General features: G+C 41.3%; 1 protein-coding gene across 2 annotated transcripts in view; it reads right to left on the bottom strand.

Moving 5' to 3' along the window:
* Positions 1-20,330, bottom strand: part of EDAR (ectodysplasin A receptor) — a 226,279-nt gene extending 205,949 nt beyond the window's left edge. Inside the window, exon 1 of one of the 2 annotated variants that reach the window (XM_069757551.1) lies at positions 20,126-20,330. The gene's annotated coding sequence lies outside the window, so the exon portion shown is untranslated. The remainder of the gene's footprint in view (positions 1-20,125) is intronic. The other variant, XM_069757555.1, reaches the window with a different exon arrangement.
* Positions 20,331-20,850: the final 520 nt, after the last annotated feature.

The following is a 20,850-nucleotide window of genomic DNA, read 5'->3' as shown; positions in this document are numbered from 1 at the left end:
CAAGATGCAACCTCCAGTCCTCTTTCAGTCCTCCACACTTATACGTTCCTCACACAATCGCCTCCAAAACTTCTCCTGTATTTCCTCCATCCTCTGGAATTCTGTCCCTCAACATATCTGATTATCTGCAACGTTTCGAACCTTCAGACAGAACTTGAAAACCCACATCTTCAAGAAAGCTTACAGCCTGTAATGATCCTGCTGCCACCTCACCACCACTGGAGCTGCAGCCACACCCTGCCATGCTGAATCCTTCCCCATTATTCTGTAGACTGTGTGCCCACAGAGGCAGTGCCCTCTACTTTCTGTACCAGTCAGTCATTGTTAGTTTTTTCAATGTATTTTATATTTGTGTATTGTATGTATCCCCTTCTCATGTACAGCACCATGGAATCAATGGTGCTCTGAAAATAAATAATAATAATAGGCAGTAAGCCAGGCACGGTGCAGTACACATATCTGTGTGACTGGCACCTTATACAAGCTTTATCTGTGTGTATTTCTAAATGCATTTATAATACTCGGAACATACCGCCTCTATGAATAGTGAGTGAGTTATTGTATCATCAGTATGTTGCACCTCTGTTGCCTCCACTTTTATCATGATGGTCTGATGCACCATGTGGCGCATTAGTATTGTAACCTGGTGTTGGTAAATACAGCTATCTTTTTTCTTTGAAGAGGTGGTATTACCTCACCTGTCCAGGAACCACAGACCTTTGTCATGGCCCAATGGAATGGGAGGTGCAAATCACTTTGAACCAACTCTTCTTGGTGCCCAATAAATTGTCAGTCCTACTTGAAACACAAAAGCCTACATTTTTATAGTTGTAGAATCTAGGGGTGGAGGAACAAGTATTCAATCAATTTGAGTGTAGCACAAATTCCCCCAATGTAATAAAGACCACTCAAGAATATGTGGTGTAGGACCATTTATGCAAACCATTTGTATTATAAGTCTTGCCTAGGTTGTGGACACTTGTCTTGGTGCTGATTCAGCCTTTTTTATATACTCACATTTGCATAAACTGTACACACAGTATATTACATTAGAATAGATTTCATCAGACAGTAATCTTCTTATATAATCTGCCAAAAATGAATTCATCAGTGAAATATCTTTGGCAACTTATAGGTGGGATGAATTGATAGTTGGAATAGAACTGACATTCGATTTAAACCATTTGAATCCAATAAATGATATGATGAGCCTTAATAATGTCATCATCTTTATAGAGCCGTTTTAGAGCAATGGACAAAGTTACTTTACAAATAAAGATTCTGCCAGAAAATTGTTATGTCATAAAATACGAACAAATGGCACAACCATCATTGTATGATAGAAGACACAAAGAAAAGTTAATTTTATGTAGTGTACAGATGTTTGGCAGTGCTCCAGACTATACAATATTGCTATATATGGATGAATTAGTAATCTAGGTGAGTTCTATGAAATGACTGCCAAGGCAGTCAATAGTACCAGTTGTTCGGGAGTCTTTCCACAAGCACTTTGATTCAGTGTTCTTAAAAAGGTAATTTAAAATAAAAGAGATGACTTTTTACAATTGAAATTGTGCAAAGTGGCTGGTATACCAAAGCCCTTTCGAAACAAATGTCTAATCCCCTCCACCCAATTCCATTCTAGTTCACTCGTTTCCAGACTCATCTAATCACATACCAATAACAGCTACCACATGTCCGATCTTTTTGTTTTTATAATATGATATATTCTGTCTTTTCTGTTCTGATCTAGACTACACTTGACTGGCTGCAGTGGTGATATGCTGAAGATAGGATGTGACCACGGCTTCCTGTAAACCAGGACCAGATGGGAATAGTAGAAAGGCGGCAATGGAGCTGCAAGGGCTTCAATAGTTAACTGGATCATTCACTTCTTTGATACTGATGACTTATCTTTAGCATAAGTCATCAACATGAGATCAGTTGGTGGTGGGGTAGTCAAGCGGAGCTGATCTGCAGTACCATGGAGCGTCTACTAATATATGTGGCTTGGCTGTGATGATCTGCTTGGTACACTTCTTAGATCCTCCTGCTGCTAGAGCTGAATCTGACTCCTGCTGCAGAGTCTGATGATTTAGATTCTAGTTGCCATTATTCATCATTTTTGAATCAAACATGGTTTTTCATATTCATTTTTGGGGGTGATGAGTGATTTTTTTTAATCACGACGAGGCACATTCCATGATAGCTGCAACACTTTAAGGCATTTTCAGTCATTTGTTGGATTGTAACCTTGGTCTTCTTCTATACACTGTAATATCAGTTTGGAATAAATGGGGAACAAAGCAATTCTAAGTAAATATTACATTTGTAAGGAGCAAGCTATTATTAATAAGAAACAATGGAAATCTATAATATTCTAATTAATGTATCTCTTTTGGAGCTAATAGTGAAGCATAGGCAAGGTTTCCAGTTCATGATCAGTACTGGTAGGTAAGGGAGTGTGAAGTAGATATTTCATAATCAGTGGAATTTCCCAGAGAACAGAAATTGTCATCGACAGCTGCACGTGTCCCAATATTCCTTTTCCTGATTAACTTGTTGAAAAGCTTCTCAGCTTCTGCTATATACAGGCCTATCTTACATCTTTACATAGACACCTCAATAATATACCTAATTGCAATAACAAGATGGAAAAGTCATGGAATTATGTATAGCACAGGACCAATAGATACGTTAATGATATGCATATAATGAAAAAATGGAAACAAAATTTTCAAAATATCTTGATTTGTTCAGTGTCAAGTATGAGCAGAAAGACATACTGACACACCTTGTTATGCTATTAACGAAGTTAATAATGGTTGTATGAGCACTTGTGCATGGAAATCATCAAGATCCGCTGCTTGCAGCTCCCTTTGCAATTGTCAACCAATGAAACCCCAGATCTGCTCAATGGGAGACAATTCATGACATGTTGCAAGCCATGGAATCAGGTTTAGGCCACGTATGCTGCTCACATTAGCATGAATAACATGCAACCTGTAGAAAAATGGCTCCTGAGACACTTTAGAGAATACCAAACCAGTTATACCACTGGTTCCACAATAAAATCAATGTAATGCCAAGCTGTTAGTGTACCTGGAATGAAGATTAGAAGGGTCCAGCTACAGTACACTATGCAACCCCACAGCATAATCCCAGAAGTAGGACCGGTGTAATGTTCCCTCATAAAGATCTCTTCATGAGGTTTCCCATGAGTCCAAAGCAAAAGTGGCACTCAACATAGAACGCGAATAGACCTCCATTTCAGCCTCCATTGCCACCTTACTTTACACCATGATAGTTTTTGTAAGCAGTGGCTTGTAGTCAGTAGAATACTGCATGTCTGGTTCTTAGCCCAATGTCATGCAAATGCCTTCTCAGCTGAATGTCATTCAAATGCCTTCTGGAGGTTTGCGTAGACGCTGTTTGACACCTTAGACTTGTTATGTGCAGTGCAAAATAGATCAATCATGAAACCTGTGGTATGACCATTTCTCCAAAGATTTTTGGACAATGACAGGTCGTATTTTACTGTGGGAAGCCTGCATGATCTTTATGTGCTACCATGGCCTTCAGCATTTCCAGACTTTTTTCTCATTGAGAACAGCAGAAATGTCATTGGCAACAGGAGCTGCCAGCAGTGGATTGTAATAATTTGGTTCATTCAATATGGTAGAACATTCCTTAGCCAAACATTAATAACCTCATTAACAGCATATGCCAAGGCATATATATGCATGTATTTCTGCTCAGGGTTCATATATTCGAGACTGAATAAATTGAGATATTTTGAAAATTTCCTTTTTCATTGCATATCATTAAAGGGGTTGTCTGGCCTTAGGCTACAAGTCTGCTGACACTGTGTGTGGCTCCTCACAGCACATAGTGGGCTCACTGTCAGGATTTTCTGGGCGGGAGGATGACTACAAGTAAGCAATTTGTATACATGTGGTCACATACCGTCTAGACATGCGCAGCCTCATTCAATACAAGTGAAATTTGAGCAGCTGGACATGTCTAGTCGGAATGTGGCTGGGAGTATGCATATTACATATGCGGCGCCCCAGGTCCTGGTCATCGCAGTGGTATTGCTTTCCTCTCGGGGAGAGTGATACTGCGTTTGAGGCAAAGAAGGATAACTGCATCCAGGTATCACAAACATGCAACACATTCACACTCCAGGCCACCAGGGGGAGCTTCTACTCCAATTTATTAGGACACTCCCTATATATATATATATATATATATATATACATATATATCTAATATATAATTGCCTAGAATACTACTTCCTGCTAATGTCCGGAGCTAATATCCGGAGCTAATGTCCGGAGATAAGTGACGTCAACAGTGTCCAGTGTCTGATTGGTTGCCGCCTGCTGCGAGCGACCAATCAGAAACGTGCCGTACTGTGACACACTCCGCCCGCCATTTTGGTGTGATTTTTGAATTTTTACCTCACAGCAAGTTTCTACTGCGTGGAGGCGGGCCCAGTGACGTTGCTCTTCAAGCTCCTGCCGAATTTCAAGTATATATGGATTCTAGACTCCCAATTCTTTAGAATCGGGCTGCCATCTAGTATATATATATATGTATATATATATATATATAACTGGTAGTCTGTAGGGAAAGTCAGTCAGTTCGAGACAGGAGTCAGTTCCTGACAGAGCTCCAGTTAGGAGTTCTGTTAGGAGTTACAGACAGTAGTCTGAGGAGGAGAGAGGGTCAAAGGAGCTGTGCATGCCCTCAGAGCTGCAGCTCCCAGAAAGATACATTGAAAGGCAGAATTGTATTGCAGCGAGAGTGAAGGAAGTCGAAGCAAAGGAGAGGATACCAGAAGGGGACCCACACCGCTCAGGCTGCCTCCTTCTGAGGCGCAAAATCCCAGTAGCTGGAACATCGAGGGAGTAAGGACCTCTACGCCTTATTTCAGAGACCAGCAGGACAGCTAATTGCAGGTTACCTGTCCGCACCTACAGGAGGCACGGTGACATCCACAGAGCCGGGCAGGTACGGACTGGGGATGAAATTCAGCCCTGGCATTCGAAATCACACAGGCCCATGCTGTCCCCGTCCCCAAGCACCAGATGGTGATATACTCAGATGGGGATATATTACTAATATTACCCTGAATGGAGGAAAGCAAGATAAACTACAAGACCAATATTTCTAATGATACCCGTTGCCTGCTGGGGAAAGTTATGTAGTCAGCCACTTTGTGCTCCGTCACAACTCTTAACAGTATGGGTGTCTTGAGAACATGGATTCTGTTAACAACACAGCAGACAAGGCAGTCCACGACCAGTCAGGCCCTTCTGGTATTTGACAGAATTGTCAGATGGCCAGTCCGGCCCTGGAGCCAGGTTATCTATGAGGCCCTATAAACAGGCTCAAGTCACCAGTCATACGGGTTTTGCCCTATCCTATGTGGGGGTCAGAGAGAGCGAAACACCGCATCTGTGAGACCCTTATGTGAAGCCATAGGCAGTAAGGGACTACACCACCGCAGCGCAAGGGAAGGCTACTGATTTCCACCTGGACAAGGGAACTTTGGACTTGCCTCCAAACCGGCCGGACTCTGCCTGCCCTGTGATCTGGTGCCCTGGACTGTGGATGTTGAAGTCTTCAGTAAAGGTAAAGAGACTGCAACCTTGTGTCCTCGTTAGTCACTGTGCCATTCACCATGCCACCATCTACACACCGGGAGGCCCTGGGGACATACCTCACCTGTGGGAAGGTATACCATCTAGTTGCCATACCATCACCCCAGCGGACCCCTTAAAGCAGCATCGGTCAACCTGACCGAATACCACAGGTGGCGTCACGAACATAAACTTTATGCCTTTAAAGACCTTCCCCTTTTACATGGGTGCCCAGGGCCACAGACCGGGTCACAGCCACCATGACATCCCCCTGTGAAACAGCAGGACCCGGTACTGAGTACCCCTAGCCCGCCGGGCGACTCACATACTTGCGGTCACACGAGCAGTCAGCGCTCTATGAAGATTCAACAAGTTTAAAGTCACATAAAGTGACAGCAGACTTATACCCCAAGGTCATAACATGTCTATCGATCCTGTGATTTCTGTAATTCTATCACATTTTCTTTTTGATGCAGCAATTCAGCAATTTCAATTTTGAAGAGCGTATTTTACGGTATGATTGAGGCTAGGATTGATCTCAGACTTTCCTATTTAGAATGTCATGATTATACAACATTTTCTATGGTCCATTTATCTTGACATTATAAAGGTTTGAGTCTAACATAGGAGAAAGTGGGCCATGTGGAAAGGACACTTGTATTGAATTTATGGAATATTGCACCATAACCTTTCTTCATCCTAGCCTATGTTTTGTAAGCTTTACACTACATTGTTTGTCCATTCAAAACAATTGCAAGAAGCGTTTTAGCTGTATTTTCCTAAATCATTACCGTCTCTTCCTAATGCATTTTGTCTTCCAAATGTTGGTCTTAATTTTCTCCTGCTCAATTTAGGATGTTATGACTGGATATTGTGTGTAATAGGGAAGCATGTGCCTACATGCAAGCTTACTTATAGGCAATGCATTCAAGGGAATCATCCCATGGAGAGACTCAGGCTGGAATTTAAGCGAATAATTGTATGAAGTACATAAAGGACATGGTTAAGCTTGAATCAAGGGATCATTTTTTTACGGTGCTGGATAAAAAGTATAATAATGCAAGGAAGCTTGACAAAGAAGGTCCCTGAAGCCATTGTCTGCGTTGTTCTTCAAGAATAAACCTGTCAGACGCCTCACAGTCCTATAATCAGTAGCTGTGAAGTTGAATTGTGCACATTCTATTGAGGCAAAGCATAGAGAGGAAACTCAAAAGGGTAGGAGAAATGTAATACGAATGTGTCTGTTGATCTTATACAAATTTAACACAATAACATAATAAATATAAACTAAATATTTAAGCTGCATTTTACATTTTGAAGCTCATCTTACTCCTGAGTATAAAAATTATAATACATGATCTTTTTACCAATAGTGAAAAAGGCAACTAGTAGGAGGGTGTGTTAACTTTTCACAGATTAATAGGCTGCCGTCAGACTCAGCCATCTGGGAATACCAAATTCTGCCAGGCAAAAACGTGTGGATTGTTATTGCAGTTAAGGTCTAGTTTTAAAGGGTTACAAATAAGGGGTACTAGATATGCCTACTAAACAGCCAGTGGTCTCCAATCAGTTTGGGAGTAACCCACAGATAAGACTTGTTGAATTACTAAAGGTACCTTCACACTCAGCGACGCTGCAGCGATACCAACAACGATGTCGATCGCTGCAGCGTCACTGTTTGGTCACTGGAGAGCTGTCACACAGACAGCTCTCCAGCGACCAACGATCCCGAGGTCCCCGGGTAACCAGGGTAAACATCGGGTTACTAAGCGCTTTCCGGCTGACCGACGCTCACAGCCAGTGCAGGAGGAGTGCAGAGAAGCTGAGCGCCGGGCACAGACAGCGGTAGGTAAGTATGTAGTGTTTGTTTTTTTTACTTTTACGCTGGTAACCAGGGTAAACATCGGGTTACTAAGCGCGGCCCTGCGCTTAGTAACCCGATGTTTACCCTGGTTACCAGTGAAGACATCGCTGGATCGGTGTCACACACGCCGATCCAGCGATGTCTGCAGGGAGTCCAGCGACGAAATAAAGTTCTGGACTTTCCTCAGCGACCAACGATCTCCCAGCAGGGGCCTGATCGTTGGTCGCTGTCACACAGAACGATTTCCTTAATGATATCGTTGCTACGTCACAAAAAGCAACGATATCGTTAACGATATCGTTATGTGTGAAGGTACCTTAAGAGCTTGTACAGACAGAGATATCCTTTCATCCACCATGAGAATAAAAGGGGTTTAAGAATATTATCTTGATGGCCATCCTTAATGGGGTATTCCCATCTCCAAGATTATATCCCAAAGTGTAGTATGTGTAATAATAATAACAATAGCAAGTACCTCCAATTAGAAATGCAATATAGTTCTCTTGATAAGCTAAGTCGCTTAAACCCATGTGCAGGGTATTGCAGTAGCTTAAGTATCCATCAGAAGAATCAGAAGAACTATTCTAATTGGAGGTATTTGCTAATATTATTATTATTACTTCACCTACTATAGATTGGAATAGGATCTTGGAGATGGAAATACCCCTTTAATGTGTTTGAGTTTCACTGCAGAACTTTACATGGCATAATTGTCATCCTTGTGGTGGTATTTGGTACTGCAGCTCATTCTCAGCATAGTTCCATTCAATGAGGCATCCTCTAAAAACCCATTTGTAACTTTGCTTTCAGTTAATCTTGCTATAATACAATTTGAGAGTAAAAGTTTTAGTATACTGACTAGTAAATGCTTTTCTTTCTAGACCACCTAGCTTAGAGAGTAATAAAATTTTCTTTATTTTCTTTATTTATTAAAATTTTCTTTATTAGCAAATTATTTCAGACAGGAAATGAAATTATCATCATATCAAGATAATGACATATGCACAGTCCATGACTGGACGGTCAGATACCGCCGGGTTGGTCTCTGACCGCCCAGTCACTAACTGTGCGTATGTCATTATCTTGACTTGGTTTTAGTTTCATGACCTGTCTGAAATAATTCGCTAATAAAGATTTTGTTCTGAGAAGCCGAATTTTCCTTTATGTTGCTTGTACTGCGTCCAGGCAAAGACATTTTTCGGTGCTCCCCAACACTTGGGACATAGTTGACGGTGAACTGTTTTTTTCTTTCTATTTTGCGTAATAAAGAATGCGGAGATACCCACGCTCTGGTTTTTCAGCGGGCCCTTGTGCCTATTTGCCACATGGAAAGATGCCAGTATTAATCCCTTTGCTCATTTTGACAGGCTCATGTAGTTGGTACAGAAGTTGAGCTCACTCCATGCAGGACGGATGCTGGCTGTGTTATACCACTGACACCCAACTGCCATGAAAATTAAAAAAGCTAAAGGTTTCAGAATATGTTTTTTAAAAGTTTTCAATTTTTTAAAAGTAATAAAACTTAAAATGAAATACATTTGGTACTTTTATAAACGTAATGTCATAGTTAGCACACAATAAACATAAAAATAAAATCCAAAAAAACCAAAAGTCAAATTGCTGTTATTTACTAATGCACCAAACAATTATTTTTCTTAATACATCGTATCAAAAATGAAATGGTGCCATTAAAAAATAAAACTAAATCCATAAAAACCAATCTCTTATAAGACTATGTCACTATGTCAAGCTTCAGGTTGAATAGCCAAGCACAGCCCGGTTTCACTAGACTGTGAGATAGAACTAACGCTCCTTCAAAAACACAATTTTATTAAAAATATATTCTTGTTATCAGCAGTTTTTGGCTTTAAAGAGATGAGTTTTCCAATACTGGAAAGGGGATATTTGTACCTGGCAGTAATTTGGGGGTATTGTGCCTAGTAATTATACTTTTAGATATCGAGGCAAGCTGTCTGTGCACATGTAGCAGTTTTTATTAACCATTATACTGTAGTTATTATACAGATAGCGGTATGGCAAACTTCCTGATTTTCAAACATCTCACGGTTTCAATTTTTACTTTAAATGTACAAAACATGTTAACAAAAGTAACCCTTTGGTAAAGATAGTTGTGTTATTCCATAAATCATGTTTCTTCATCATAATAAAGGTTCCAAATTCTTATTCCAGGATAAACTCATCACATGAAAAAAAGAGAAAAACGGGTTTGGGTCACATAATTTGTTTTATAAACTTTATGCAGGTACCCATCTCTGTTTCATGTCTACAATGATCTAAAACAAGTGTTGATACTAAAAGTTCAGAGACTCTGAATATTATACAACCTAAAGAGTACAAGCCAGCTCTGAAGTAGTGCTTTTCTGGTCTCTATCATGAAAATAATTGTTCATTATCTATTCCATCATGTTTTTTTCCAAGACAGATACAGAACTTGGCTAATCTTTTATTCCTGCTCAAATTTTACATAAATGTGACAAACAAAGGCAATTTTGTGAGGATGTTTCTCAGTGATGAAAAAAAACATATTGAAGATTCACTTGCTTTTCAAAAACTAACACATAAAAAAGAAGTAGAGGGGTCAGATATCCAAGCACACTCTAGAATCTATTCACAAATGTTATTACACCATATAAAAAAGGGATAAGATACAATTAAATACAATTAAAAACACACAGGGGATTCACAATCCTCTCGTTTACACTTGATATGGTTTAAGGTACCGTCACACTCAGCGACGCTGCAGTGATATAGACAACGAGCTGACCTAAACTAGATCACTGGAGCGTCGCTGTTTAGGTCGCTGTAGAAACGTCAAACACAGCAACTCCAGAACGATGCAGGAGCGATCCAGTGACGTAACGGAGACTCACTTCTCATTCTCGCTGGTTGTTAGCTCCATGTCAAACAGCCGGAGTGTACCGATCCGACACACATCTAGGGGCCCTATGCTCGTTACTGGCGTAGTTGCTTTTGATGTCAAACATGACGATACACGCCAACCTGGTGACGAAATAAAGTTCTGGACTTCTAGCTCCGACCAGCGATGGCACAGTGGGATCCAGATCGCTGCTGCGTGTCAAACACAACGAGATCGCTATCCTGGATGCTACAACATCACAGATTGTTGTCGTTCTCTTTGCAAAGTTGCTGAGTGTGAAGGTACCTTAAGCTGCATGGATACAACTCCATGAGAACAAAAGCATACTATGGTGGTCCTAATAACAGATCTATAGGAATCCAAGGCAATATAGTATTATAAAGAATCCCTAGTGGGTACAAAGTGCAGGATAAAACACTCAAAGGTCCATGATAAGCAAAAGCATTTCACTAAAGAAGCAGCTGAAGACATCAGAGCGAGGGACCCAACAAATGTCATTGTTTTGTGGTTCACTTGGAGTTGTATCCAGGACCAGTGACCAATACTACAAGTGTATTGTCGTTATCCTCTTGCCCTAAGGTACTTTATTTCTTTAGAGAGAATGTGCAATGAGAAAATTATCTATTGTTTAAATTGGGATTTTATTTTAAATGCATTTAAAAATGTTGTTTCTTATTATGCATATTATCTATCAAAAAAAAAAAAAGTCACAATTTTCACAATGGCCCATAGGCCAGATTCCTGCTTCCTGTTGGGCATATGTACATTAGCAAGAATTGAATGGCAACTGTTTGTATAAAAGTCTTATCTGAACATGATCTAATCAGAGCAAAGGTGATTGTGAAAGGAAGAGGGGATGAGCTGTGACCATCATTTAGTGTGTTAAATACTGTATAAAAAGGTGTTAACGTGCACTATAATACAGTCTGTGATAATAAAGGTACCTTCACACTGAGCGACGCTGCAGCGATCCAGACAACGATCCCGATCGCTGCAGCGTTGCTGTTTGGTCTTTGGAGAGCTGTCACACTGACAGCTCTCCAGCGACCAACGATGCCGGTAGCAGGGTAAACATCGGGTCACTAAGCGCAGGGCGGCGCTTAGTAACCCGATGTTTACCCTGGTTACCAGCGTAAAAGTTAAAAAAAAAACAGTACATACTTACCTTCCGCTGTCTGTCCCCCGGCGTTCTGCTTCTCTGCACAGTGTAAGCACAGCGGCCGGAAAGCAGAGCAGTGACGTCACCGCTCTGCCCTGCTTTCCGGCTGGCCGGCGCTGACAGTGCAGAGAAGCACAGCGGGGGACAGACAGCGGAATGTAAGTATGTACTGTTTGTTTTTTTTACTTTTACGCTGGTAACCAGGGTAAACATTGGGTTACTAAGCGCGGCCCTGCGCTTAGTAACCCGATGTTTACCCTGGTTACCAGTGAAGACATCGCTGAATCAGCGTCACACACGCCGATTCAGCGATGTCTGCAGGAGGTCCAGCGACAAAATAAAGTGCTGGCCTTCTAGCTCCGACCAACGATATCACAGCAGGATCCTGATCGCTGCTGCGTGTCAAACTGAACGATATCGCTAGCCAGGACGCTGCAACCTCACGGATCGCTAGCGATATCGTTCAGTGTGAAGGTACCTTAATGAGACTGCTGAAAAATTTCTGCACTTAACAGGAAACTAGTATAAGGCCTTGTGTCCAGCGTGAAGACATCTGATTTTTTTTATAAATAGTGATATGGAAATATAGTATAAATAAATATAGACAGTGGTATGGAAATATGGAAAATTAAGAAAAGCCTCTATTTTTCACAAGATGCATTTAACATGAAAAGTTGATTGAAATAGTAGGGCACTTTCACATCAATGCTTTTTCTCTGCCTAATAGTCCTCAGTGTATATCTATTACTGTCTAGGAACACAATTAATTTGTGCAGCAGAAAAGCAGGCACTAATATTGTGTGAGGCACAAGGCGGGCTTTATTACTGTGTAGGGGGCACTGACAGGGGTAAGTTGGGTAGTATAGTGAGTATAGAAGTATAGGAAGGGCATGCAGAGATGATTTGTGGATTAATTAAGTCTTCATAGTGGTCTGGGCCATATAGAAAGTAAAAAGGAAATGTGAACCACTTCAGTCAGACAAAGTGTAACCTGCGAGCCAATCAATTTAAAGAGGTTGTCCACTACTGTAGTACTGATGACTTATCCTTAGGATAGGTCATCAATGTCTTATTGGTCAGGGTCCAACACCTGGCATCCCCACCCATCAGCCGTTTTCAGCAGCAGCGGCCACCGGCCGTGGGTCCTCCATTGTGGAGCTGCTCCCTCTGCTGCTCCATCTTCTGGTAGTGGCCAAGGCTTGGTACTACACATCCACCTCCTATTCAAATCAATAGGAGGTGGATGTGTAGTGCCCGGCGGCAGCCATAAGACAGCCATCTCTGCGAGTGAGTGCTTACGGCCAGCGGCCGCCACCAATAACAGCTCATCTATAGTGTTGAGCGATACCTTCCGATATTCAAAGGTATCGGTATCAGATGGTATCGGCCGATATCCAAAAAATATCGGATTTCGCCGATACCGATACCCGATACCAATGCAAGTCAATGGGACACAAATATCGGAAGGTATCCTGGATGGTTCCCAGGGTCTGAAGGAAAGGAAACTCTCCTTCAGGCCCTGGGATCCATATTAATGTAAAAAATAAAGAATGAAAATAAAAAATATGGATATACTCACCCCTTCGAAGGACCCTGGCTGTCACCGCTGCGAGCGTCTGCCTCCGTCCCTAAGAATGCAGTGAGTGAAGGACCTTTGATGATGTCGCGGTCAGGTGACCGGTCACCTGACCGCTCATGTGACCGTGACGTCATCGAAGGTCCTTCACTCACTGCATTCTTAGGAACGGAGGCAGACGCTAGCAGCGGTGACAGCCAGGGTGCGTCGGAGGGGTGAGTATATCCATATTTTTTATTTTTATTCTTTATTTTTTACATGAATATGGATCCCAGGGCCTGAAGGAGAATCTCCTCTCCTCCAGACCATTGGAACCATACGCACCGCACACGCCGATTCCGATTTCCCATATCGCAAAAATATCGGAACTCGGTATCGGAATTCCGATACAACAAATATCGGCTGATACTCAATACTTGCAGTATCGGAATGTTCAACACTACTCATCTAAGACTTAGATATCCTAGGGATAGGTCATCAATGTTAATGTAGTGGAAACCTCTAATTGTACTATATTTATATGTCAAACTGTTATCTGATCATTATTTGGAGATTACCTAATGTATTGCTTTGGTATAATGCATAGCATTGTATCTATGCTTGTTGTCTTATAGATATAGTCTTATAGATATGATGTCTCCAATATACATATTTTTTAAGTGGCAAAACTGAGTTTGCGCCTCTAAACTTTTAAAATCTTTGCAAAGCTTCTGGTATTTCACATCATAATTGGCAATTTTATATCAGTAGACATACAGGTTAGAAATTAGCTCCAAGGGTATTGCCTAGGGAATGTCAATCTAAAGGTACCTTCACACTAAATGACATCGCTAGCGATCCGTGACGTTGCAGCGTCCTGGCTAGCGATATCCTTCAGTGTGACACGCAGCAGCGATCAGAATCCTGCTGTGATGTCGTTGGTCGGTGCTAGAAGGCCAGAACTTTATTTGGTCGCTGGCTCTCCCGCTGACATCGCTGAATCGGCGTTTGTGACGCCGATTCAGCGATGTCTTCGCTGGTAACCAGGGTAAACATCGGGTTACTAAGCGCAGGGCCGCGCTTAGTAACCCGATGTTTACCCTGGTTACCATCGTAAAAGTTAAAAAAACAAACACTACATGCTTACCTTCCGCTGTCTGTCCCCGGCGCTCTGCCTCTCTGCTCTGGCTGTGAGCGCCGGGCAGCCGGAAAGCAGAGCGGTGACATCACCGCTGTGCTTTCCGGCCGCTGTGCTCACAGCCAGAGCAGAGAAGCAGAGCGCCGGGGACAGACAGCGGTAGGTAAGTATGTAGTGTTTGTTTTTTTAACTTTTACGATGGTAACCAGGGTAAACATCGGGTTACTAAGCGCGGCCCTGCGCTTAGTAACCCGATGTTTACCCTGGTTACCGGCATTGTTGGTCGCTGGAGAGCGGTCTGTGTGACAGCTGTCCAGCGACCAAACAGCGACGCTGCAGCGATCGACATCGTTGTCGGTATCGCTGCAGCGTCGCTGTGTGTGAAGGTACCTTAAGGGTACCGTCACACAGTGGCACTTTTGTCGCTACGACGGTACGATTCGTGACGTTCCAGCGATATCCATACGATATCGCTGTGTCTGACACGCAGCAGCGATCAGGGATCCTGCTGAGAATCGTACATCGTAGCAGATCGTTTGGAACATTCTTTCGTCACTGGATCTCCCGCTGTCATCGCTGGATCGGTGTGTGTGACACCGATCTAGTGATGCGTTCACTTGTAACCAGGGTAAACATCGGGTTACTAAGCGCAGGGCCGCGCTTAGTAACCCAATGTTTACCCTGGTTACCAGCGTAAACGTAAAAAGAAACAAATAGTACATACTTACATTCCGGTGTCCGTCAGGTCCCTTGCCGTCTGCTTCCCAAACTGACTGACTGCCGGCCGAAAAGTGAAAGCAGAGCACAGCGGTGACGTCACCGCTGTGCTGTGCTTTCACTTTACGGCCGGCAGTCAGTGAGTGCGGGAAGCAGACGGCAAGGGACAGACACCGGAATGTAAGTATGTACTGTTTGTTTTTTTTTTACGCTGGTAACCAGGGTAAACATCAGGTTACTAAGCGCGGCCCTGCGCTTAGTAACCCGATGTTTACCCTGGTTACCCGGGGACCTCGGCATCGTTGGTCGCTGGAGAGCTGTCTGTGTGACAGCTCTCCAGCGACCACACTACGACTTACCAACGATCACGGCCAGGTTGTATCGCTGGTCGTGATCGTTGGTAAAACGTATAGTGTGACGGTACCCTAAGTCTCATTCCACTTGTAAAAACTCTTCATTGTCAAAAAAATATGTATTTCCCCCCCAAAAAAATGTACAGATATATTCTCCATTAGGTGCATTGGTTGTAGTGTAGACTGCCAGGTTTCAAACCGTAAAAATACAGATTGATAAGGAATAGAATACTTGTATGACAAATCATCGATGAAATTAACTTAATTTTCACATGAAAGTCCCTGAATGTTCAATCATATAGTAAAATGAAATTCTAGTGTTTTAGAAAATGAATGCATTATGCTCATTTCTCACATTTTAAAAAATAATGACTGCAGCTTTTATGGCACCTTGTGCCCACTCTGCCGAACAACAAGTATCTTTGCACCAGCTGTCACTGCCTATTTACATTATGTTTTGCTCCTTCGGTATCTGACACTATCATCTGTTATTTTATCAGCACACTGATGAAATCTGCTGCAATTTTTTGCATTCTGTATTTTATGAATCCATTTGATGTCCTTTTATAGTGAAGATTAGGTCTAACAACATTACTAAAAACCTGCTAGCCAATGGTTATATATCACAGAACTTGGTATTATATACTGTATCTGGTTGAAAAGTTTACTAATATCTTATTACCACATTGTGGATTTTATGCAGTCTTGTATGCATCTTGGATCCTAAACACGGGGATAGTATGGATAAAATAAGTGAACCTTAATGAGCAATGGCTTTATTTTTGTTACAAAGTTTTAATTCAAACAATAAAAAACTGCATTGTGTGAACCTGAGCTTAACCCTTGAGGTACTTGACTCAATGCCCCATATGCATTAGATAGCTGCTAGCAGACAGTTATTTCCCAACTCCCCCACACATAGGAATGTTCGGCTCAACTGTGCACTCCCGTGTATGCTTTGAGAGAGTTGCTCCCAAAGTCCTCTTTTGGAAATCGAATAGGCCTGATCTTTCTCTCAACGAAACATCATCTGTTGGGGAGAGTTGGGAGGCCCACATATACATTACACTGCTGACTGATTGGGTCATTAATTTAATAAAAATAAGTATTTGAAGTTTCACCTTGGCTCTAATAGTGGCACTACTATGGACACGGCAATTAGCTGTGCATTGGGCAGAGTTGTGCCAAGGAGCTTTCAGTTTGTGGATACACTTAATAGGGAAAGTGCTCTTTATCTAGACCCTTCAAAAATCTTAGCACATTTTAATGTAGTTTCAGGAAGTCCTGTTCTTCTCCCCTGTATTTCTTAAGGAGGTCCTGCTACCAGGTCACAAGCGGGCAGTTTTTTCTCTTATTTCATTCCCACTGCTCCCGAGTCCCGAGTATTCTGTCTTTTTTTTCAAATCTGTTGGTCTTCACTAGAATTGGGTAGATCGATGTGCAGAACTTTAGTCCATTGATCAGGTTAGCAGTCTCTGGTTGCTGTATGAAAGGCTGGCAATTCTCTTACTCTCCGGGATCCTTACCACAGCTTTTGATTGGCATAACATCATCATTTGTGGTGTGACAATCAAAACCCATATGAAAGGAGTCCCACAAATGAATCCACCCAACTCTAGTCCTTACCAAGGAAGAGTTGCTCACAGAATACAAATGCAGAGCACACTAAAGATAAGAAATCCCGTGAGCAACGCAAACCTTGGTGAAGACACTAAAAATTAACACTATATAAAATGGCCCATATTTCTAGAATCATAAGGCGGATTTAAAAGCAAAAAAAAAAAATAAAGAATACTTGGGACCAGTGGTAAGAAAATAAGAGTATAAAATAGCAACTTTTGTCCCTGTGACAGCTCTTCACTTAAAATACAGATTGCAGCCCCATTTTGCTCAACCTCGCATCGGAGATAGCCAAATGTTTTTATTGGGTACCAGATGCTTACCATGATTAAGGACAGGTCTATCTTCAAAACATGGCGGTTTTTGCCTTTATGCAATATTTTTAATGTATCTGGAACCTTTTATGCTGTACTAATACATTGGTTAAACTGTATATCCAAAGTGATGGATATCTCCTTTGCTTTGCCTATATCTCAAGCCAAGCAGGGTTTTCACTTTTAATGCAGAGGATCTTCACAGTCAATCTATTATGGAGATATTCTGTCTTATAGTATAGATTTTAGGGCAGGATACCTGTGTGATGGGGTGCCATACTAAGCACAAGATAGTAGCACTGGCACTTTGACACGAAGGACACTGATCACAGGTTGGGTGCACAAAGCAATGCATCAAGGAAGAATAAATCCATAATACGGTATCGGAATAGGTCACAAAATTTTGTCTCATGGATACCATGTAAATACGAGAAAAACTATTTATGTCTCCTCTAGAAATTGGAGAGGTGTAATAGATTTCTATGGATCTCATATCTCTATATACGGTAAATAGAATCTGCAATTTGGTTTTGCACAGGAGACTTTGTTGCAATGTGCTAACTCCTGTAACTCGTAAAATGATATTCAAAATAAAGCATCAAATTTACAAACACCATCCCTGTGAATATTATATTTACCAGACACATGTACTGACCCAAAACTGGTGCCAAGGCAAGATTTTTTGTAAATGTGTCCCATAGTGATGAGAGTACAAATAATGGATTCACCAGCGACATTGATGGATCTGACATTTTTTATATTAAGTATCTAGCCAGTGTTAAATATGTGACACAGAAATAACTCATGAAAAGAAAAACACAATAAAGTTAGCTCTCGCTGCTCAGAGAACACAATTCTCCAAATTTCCCCAAACTCCATGGACATATATCATGTGTCAGTGCTTTCCTTTCAAGTCACTTTGCCAAACCTGTTTCAGATATTGTACTATGAGTTTATGAACTACATCAGATTTTATGTGAAACAAGGCCTTGCATTGCAACTGCAGCTTTTTGCCAAACTTATCATAGCCACATTGCTTATCAAGAAGGCAACTGATGCAACCTGCCAAAAAGCATGATGTCATTATGGACTTTCTCCCCTAGCTGTCTTGCAATTTATCTTGCCTTCAGCACAAGGCTCTGGCACTCCTGATAAGAAAGTTTGTCTGAATCATAGAGCAGAGGCAACAAAACATGACCCCTAACATAACAACACAAGACATTACTCTACCCCATGTATGCAACCACAATAGAGTTGGTGCAAATAGATTTGCAGAACTCGGTACTGAGGCCGCATCAGAAATCTATGGGTGATAGACGAAGCCCTGAAATCCACAGCCTACCTCATAGCATCCCGGTTCTTCTTCCGATTGACCAGCCTCATGTGAAGTCTTTGTTGCGTCATGATGCTCATGCGAATTCTCACCAGGCCGGCTGATCAAAAAACGGACCCGCGGATTCCAGGAGGTAGGAGGTGGATTTCAAGGCTCCCATCCAACGGTCAAAGATTATTGACCTTGTCCTGGGAATCGATTCACACCACCTCTATATAATCTTTACTAGATATACATAAACTGTATATATGTTAAGAATATTAATGTGAGTTTTATATGTACCAATACTTTTTAACATAGGATCTGCACTAATTTGGTCCCTATTCCTAAGATTAGGGCCACATCTACCAGAACAGTCCGTGAATACGGTCCGTGCACATATAGCGGTAATATCAATCAATATTATTTCTAAAATACCAAAGAACCCTTTTTAGCCAGTAAGTAATGTTCACGTGTATGTATACACTGTTACCTGCCATCTGTGCTGTACTGTTAGGTTTGCTTACTTTATATTATATATATATATATATATCTGTATACATGTCAGCATTAAGATTATGCTTCAACTGACTTTTTGTTTCTAGAGAACATACAGAGGATACAGATATAAGATCAGACGTGTGCTATCTATTTAGTTAAGCCGTATTTGTATATAAAAGAGGATTAGAGGAGAGCTTTATCTTTATGTGCAGAATATACATAAACTGTCTATATACACAGAAGCTCCAGAGACATTGAAGCAATTGCTGCAGGGCTTGTATTTGCAGGCTGTAATTCCCCACATTCATTCAACCTCAGCCAAAGCGCCGATGAGCACCTCCTTGCCAGGATAGGAAACTAAACTGTGAAGTAATCTCTGGCTCCTTTATTGAGAACGCGTTAAAGAAAACAGCCATATTATCTCTAGATGGGGAGAAAACACCATTTTCTGAACGTCTAAAGTTTTGCTAACTGACGAAATGATAATACTAATAGACCACCACACGGCTTCTATATATTCTTACAGTTTCTGGTTTACCATATATATGTATGTATATATATGTATGTGTATATATATATATATATATATATATATATGTGTGTGTGTATGTATATACATATGTATATGCATGCCCACATACGAGTATCATTATTATATTTACAGTGAGATTTTTAACATATTAGTTATCTCGTCTCTACCTTATATACAGGTGAATAAAATAAAAATGAAATATAGAATTTCTCAATGCGATGTGAAGAGTCGGAATTCAATCTTGACAGATTTAACAATTGATTAATATATTGAAACGGTTCCTAAAAAAAGCAATCTCCAAAATATTTTTAGCATCTCTAGTTATAGAAAGTTTCATATATAATCATGTTTGCTTCCAAACTCCAAATGCTAAAAATGAAAGGTCTGCAAGCGCCATACCAGTGATAAAATATTCAAGAATTATTCCAAATGTAATGTTGAAATGACCCTTTTTTCATACAAGACCCCCCTTAAGTCAGTCATTCTCACAGTGCAGGTACACTGTTCACATACCTGGTTTATTCTTCTATGTTGCTCACAAAAAGTCTTGGGCATCCGACGTTCTCATAGGTGCTGCCTTTTGCCAGCCGTCCGGCTTACGCCAAGTCCTTGGGACACCCTTGACATCTGAAGGGCAGTGACAGTCCAGCTCAAGTCTTTACAGCAACTCCGTTCTCTCTGTCTTTCTGTAGAGCACATGCTTTTGGAAAAGTCCAGGAGAGATTAGAGTTAGGTTGTTAGGAGCAGAGTACTCCCCCTCCCCTTTAATGTATATATGTAAACTCACTGTCACCACCTAGAGGCATACCTCATGCTTCTTCTTCCAAATTACTTTTTGCAAAAAAAAAAAAAAGAAATACCGGTTTGCTTCAAGGGATGTACTGTATCATTAATAGCTGTCTGTATAATTGTAGCCTAGAGAGTTAGGAAGCTTTGGCACAATCAAAAGGGGTTTTCCACTACATATTGAACCTAAGTGATCAGGCGGCTTTCCTTTTAAGTCTGCCCACTTTTTGAAGTCATTAGCATATGACATTCACAAGAAGAGCACCTTGAGGACCTATGCATCTGCGCCACCAGCTATGAATGCTAGTTTTTTTCATGAATAAAAACAGTTTTGTGTGGAAATTACTGGACACAGGTGGGTGTCTCTCCCAGACAGCAGGAAATACACTTTGGTCTGTATCAGATTTCAGATTCTACATTTGCTGGCTTATAACAAATAGTCATTCTTATGG

This window comes from Ranitomeya imitator, chromosome 3 (assembly GCF_032444005.1).
Source record: "Ranitomeya imitator isolate aRanImi1 chromosome 3, aRanImi1.pri, whole genome shotgun sequence".
In the NCBI taxonomy this organism is placed as follows: Eukaryota; Metazoa; Chordata; class Amphibia; order Anura; family Dendrobatidae; genus Ranitomeya; species Ranitomeya imitator.
The sequence above is the reverse complement of the archived record's forward strand: the minus strand, read 5'-3'. Positions and strand labels throughout refer to the sequence as shown.